The following is a 6,043-nucleotide window of genomic DNA, read 5'->3' on the forward strand; positions in this document are numbered from 1 at the left end:
ACACTCTAGTTTCACGTTCAGTGGCTCATATAATTTAACCTGTCAAACATGTTCTCGCTTAGCATTTCTTCAGTTACCAACCATTTGTGAGCATAAAACCAAACAGCAAGCATGTCCTAAGGCCATGCACAACCGAGCCACCTCACTCTTCCAGGGGCCACCAGCCCAACTTGGTTCCCATGTGCTGAGAATCTATCTCATGCTAACCCTGAGGTAAGTTGGGACATGCTATTTGCCACAGCATTTTAGGTGTGGGGTTTCAAAGTGACTTGGCTTTGTAAACATTTCCTACATACGACAAGGAGCAGATCAGACCTCAGGCCCAGCAGACTTTAGATGGTTCAAGAGCTCACCTCAGGTAATTAATGATCCTGGACAGAACTAGTTCCACACTCCCATGTGCAATTGTTTCAGCCAAACAGAGCTAAAGACAAGGGACCACCTAAGACAGCTGCACACCACACCCTCAGTGTCCACAAGGTGGCAGCTAGGTTCCATTGCTCTTGCTGTCCAACTTGAAGGTATGAGCACATTAGCTGCACTATCTTCTAGGTGTAGGGCCTGTGAAGGCTCTTAACTTGCACACAAGGCACATTAGATACACACTATCTTCTAGGTGCAGACCCCCCCAAGCTATTACCATACTAGGCACGCATCTGCCAAGGCAGTGAAGAACACACTTGCTTTGCTGCACACAGTTGTGTGCGAGTGCCTGGAGTTTTGTTTTCATTTTATGGTACTGAGAATACTTCACAGGCAATCTGCCCTCTTAACAAATGACTGATAGGCTTTAACCTTCCTTTCCATGGGACTCAGAGGGCAAGTACTCCATTTTGGTGAAACCTAGTTATTTCCTAAGGATACCTTGAACTTCACTGCACCAAAAAATAGCAGTTTCTGATAGCTTCAGATCTTCTAGCAATTGGCAGCAATTAAATGGAAAAACCAGTCTCAACTGCCTTCAAGTATGGCACTGCCACAGGTTCAGACACCATGACCCCTGTCTAGTACTATACATGTGCAGAAGGAAAGGTGAATGTTACTATTTATACTTAATGTATAAAATCTAGACTTGATTGAGGTTTTCCTTCATTGTTTTCAAATGTGGTCATTAGGAAAAGGCAAAAGGTATTATGTGACTGGAAGAGAAAGTAGAGTTTCAAGTGTGGATTTAGTTGTGTGAAAACTGCAATATGAACGCTTTGCTACAGTCGACTTTACTAGATGGTGATAGAGTAGCTTCCCCAGCCCAGCCCAAATGGAAAACAAAGCTCTAATAAGGTCACACAACAGTTTAACCATCTCCCTTCCAGGTCACTCTAAAAGAAGATGAACACAGTAGAGTCTAAAGGAAGTTAAGTTACAAGGGTAAAAGCCAAAAGAAAGGCTACCAGCAGAACCAGGCTATGGATTCCTGGCAGATGTAATGAACTGGCTTGACTTTTACTTTCCTTTAACCCAAGAGCATGCCCCAGGGAAAAGGAACCACATGAGCAATGACTGGCTGAACTTCAGACACAGGTCTTTGTGTTTTGTTCTTCAACCAAAACATGGCTTCAATGTCTCAACATGACTCATCAGTGTTAAATTCTACAGCTCTCTAAGCCTTGGGTTTGAATTAATATCAGTGGTAAAAACAACAGTAAAAGCTAACAATCGTTAGTGCAACTAATGAATGGTCTAGCTTGCTCAACTAATACTGCATTAGGTTTTTGGACGTATTTGACAATATTATTTTTACTTTGGGGCAATGCATACCTGTTTGTTACTGGTCAAAAGTAGAGAATATATATAAGCTGTGTGTCTCCTATAACCTGCCTCTTCTTCGCCAAGAAACAGAATATATCTGTTGCCTGAGGTCCCGGGCAACTGAGTCCAGCACCCACTGTATGAGAGAAATAAAACAATGAATCCTAAGGAAGTATGGACTCAAATGAGTAAAGGTACGCTTGTCATGGAATCTCCAATCTAGCACTCAAGAGTTGCAAGTAAGACAACAACTGAAACTATGCTCATACAAACACATGGCTGCCCTTCCTAAAATCAAGTTCAGGATTAAAGAGTTAACATTTAATTGGAAAAGGATGATATAGAATTGCCATTATTTTGTGTAGCATCTTTATGGAATTGTCAAAACATGGCAGAAAGTGCCTTTTACTGTTTGTGGATGAATTAAAATGGGAAAATTCATCTTATTAAAACAAAAAGGATGAAATTAGGCTTCAATGTTGTTGCTCTAGAAACTGCTGGGTTCAGCAGACTACAGCTGGGCACTTTGGGTCCCCAGTAGAAAGCTGTGTTGCTGTGCACACTGACCAAGAGCTATGCATCCCAGACCTGATGGGCAGACATGCACTAAGCATACTCCCTGCACAGGTGTCCTTCTCCTATCAGTGACTAAGTCAAAATTCAAGACAGAAAAGGCTAGACTAAGGGAGGTGGACAAAAGGAGGAAAAGAAAGGTTCTAGCTAATCTCCACTCTCACAAAAATCAAAATGCAGGAAGCAGACTATGGCAGGAAGTCATACTCACTACCCAAGGTTTATTCTTTAGACTGATTTTCAGAGAAAACAGCATGATGCCCTTCCGCAAAGCTCACTTCTGTAAGAAACCATATTCTGAGTGTGACACCTACTTCCCATCAAGGCCATTCAAGCAAATCCTTAGAATATACCATGTCCTACTCTGCCCTCAAGGACTCTAAAATCAGGATGAATTCTTCTTCCCAAGAGGATCAGTCTTATCAAAGTAACCAAATAATTTCCAGAGGATAATTAGGATCTGTAATTTTTGTTCGTGACTATTAGTGATGAATAGGGGAAGAATGCACCTTAATTTTCAAAGCTTAATCCTGGAGATGCAGGACAATCAAAAACTTGTTTTGGCTACTTAGAATGACAAAGAACATAGATGTCATGAAATTAAAAAAAAAAAAAAAAAAAGCCTAACTCAGCATTTAACTGTGAGAAAGAGAAACTTGATGTAAGAGAAAGTTCTCTTGTAAGGGTTATACCAAAGTTCATGGAGAAAGAGAAATTCTGGGACAGAGTGAGCCTTTGACCACTCCAATCACCAGAAAGGATAAGGTCCAGACTTTGCTGTCCTCTGGGTGTGACTTTTTTCTTCTTTCCTTCCTTCCTTCCTCATAGAAACTCTACTTAATATAAAATTGGCAAATAACATGCACATGGGCCAATGGAGACGAGGCACAGTCTTATTGAAGAATGGATGAAGGACAATCTCCTCACTGCCTTCCCCACACCTGTTCTGCCAATTTCCAATTCAGAGACCTACAAATCTCTCCACACACACTCATATGTTGGCATGGGGCCAATGACTGGATGAATCTGACATCATGTCTGTGCTAGTCAACTAAGAAGTGAGCTCTTAATGCCAACAAGTAAGTGGATGAAAGAAGGGCACTTAAGTAGGTCAGAAAGAATACTGGGACACTTAAATTTACCTTATTTTTAGTCTTACAGAAACCCAGTTTTAAAAATCTGAAACAGTATTTCAGAAAATGAACTGTAGCTACCAAGATTACTTTGTTCCTCTAATTCTACAACAATCCTCTTTTAGGAGCCCTTTAACAATTAAAAAAATATGTGTGTATGTTGCAAAAGTCCTCAATTTCAAAAAGAACTCAGAAAGATTAGCTCGGTTTATATTTGAAGCAGTTATGAAATCCTGAAGACTTGATCCCCAGTGCAAAGGACATTAAAAGAAGCCCAATGTGTCTAAAATACAACTTCATTTTCTTTAAACACTTCGGCCCACACTATAAAGATGCTTAAAGTCCCTATGGTTTAAGACCACAGAAACAAGAGACTGCCCAGCAGCAGCTCCTCCCAAGCATAAAGAACTTTGCTCTTTCATCTGGGAATGAGAAGATGGAAACAGATTTATAATGGAAAACTTGGGACTATTCACACTTTTAGTTTTATTATTTTAGGATGGGGAGAAGACTAATCCTAATATACATACCTCTTTTTCTTTACTTTTGGTGAAATCCAAACAGCACCCCATTTTGCACAAAGGCTCTCAATAATGATGTAACTCACATTTTAAAAGGATGCTTTTACTCTTATTCTTTAACAAACCAAGCCTTTTACCTAATCCATTTTCATCTGAACTTTTTAATTTGCTAGGCAAATGTTGTCTGTCCATTAAAAAAAAAAAAAATCTCAGCCACAGCTTCATTTATGACACCAACATATCTTTCAAAAGGATAAATGACCAGACATGAAGCTTCCTGATTTCCCTTGCAGTTAAGAGAAATGCAAGATTAAATGTTAATAAAACACAGTTCAGCAGATACAAAATCTATATTACACATTTTGACAATTTAAGTTGACATGTTACTGTTGTCTGCTATCAAACACATTGCAGGGTCCCCTACAAGTTGTTTGTTGTTTGCTTTAAGGATAATATTGGCAATAGCATCTTATGACATCTCTGATGCCAAATGTTAACAATATAACTTCTCAAATCTTAGAGACTCTTTCATTGGATTTAAAAGCACATACAGGCAGCTCCTCATTTGCTACAATTGGGGAGACACAACCCAGACATACAACTGGATGGTGGAAAGTCGAATGGACTAGGCAGAAGAGATCTATCTACTCCAGACAAGAAAGTTGCAGCTTCATGATTATTAGCAATGTCTTAAGAGCTCTCAAATTACCTCCACTAGTTGATGTCCTACACACTAAGACAGGTAAAAGGTTTTAGGAGAAAGAATTCTAAATATCCCCACATTTAGCATGATAAAATTGGTCGTTTCAAGGGGGAGAAATGTTAGTACATCAGCATTTAGTATCTTACTGCTTAATAAGCATGCTAAAGTGTGTTGTCCTGTTTATATTTGAAAGTGTGCCATCAATTTGTAGCAGTGCACTGAACTCTGCCTCAGATTAATCATGCTGCCAATGAACAAAGGAACGGAGATCCGTGACAAATCCCTTCTGTAATTCTTCCAACCCAGAAGACTCCAAGCATAGCATTTTCACTATAGTGTTTCAGTATAATGCCTGGGTGTTTCAAATGTGATGTTATCCCCTCACTCTCTAAATCTGGTCAAATCATGCACTTGCCATAAATCCTGTCACGAATCAGGGACTGAATGAGATAGCTATGTGGCAAGGTCTCTAACATTCTCCTGATGACAAGTCAAAACCAAGGGTTAGACCTGAACGAAGACCCCGCACAGACAGACACTCTACAGGCACAGGACTGTCCTGACAGCCACTGACTCATTACACACTATAAACAATCAAGCACAATATTTAAGCAGTAATTTTCCTTTCCAATATGAGAAATGTTACACACAATTCTACTGGTACCCATGACAGCCAGGCCTCTCATCGGGGATATAAGGACCAAATTCCCACCAGGGTTGAAGGAGTAGGAGAGATCTGAGATGAAGGCCATGTGCACTGCCCACCTGTCCTCCCCAGGCCTCACCATAAGCGTCCACTCTCAAGCACACACAGTTACAGACTTGCTTCTGTCAAAATCAGCAGCAGTCTTTCAAAGCTTGATGTAGTTACAAACAGTCAACTTGAGTTGCTGATACATGTGATTTCAATAACAAAGTTTATGTAAAACTTTCACTGTCCTCCAAAGGTTAGCTAAAGACAGAAGTGAGCTATAAGGAAGTCTGACAGTCCGAGTGTCCAACCACCATGCACAGTCAAGTCTGAAAACGAATTTGCTTTAAAAATGTGGTTTTTGACAAGCTTCAGTTAAAAACCATTTTATAGGGTCCATTTCATCACATAATATATCTTACTTATAAATGTAAGACTAGATTTATACAACCTTCTTGAAATAAGGTCACAGGTTAACTGGTAGATAACTTCTCCAGTCTCTCCCCCAGAGTCTAAACAGTTGGTTAAGTTCATTACCACAGAAGTGGGCACTAAGTGACTGTCACTCTAGGAGTGGATTGCCCAGTACACACACTGCAGGTGGCAGAGAGCATGAAGCAAATTTAATTCTGAGGAAATGAAACAGGAACCCTGACTTCTGGGACATTAGCTA

Source organism: Phodopus roborovskii, unplaced genomic scaffold (genome assembly GCF_943737965.1).
Source record: "Phodopus roborovskii unplaced genomic scaffold, PHOROB, whole genome shotgun sequence".
Taxonomy (NCBI): Eukaryota; Metazoa; Chordata; class Mammalia; order Rodentia; family Cricetidae; genus Phodopus; species Phodopus roborovskii.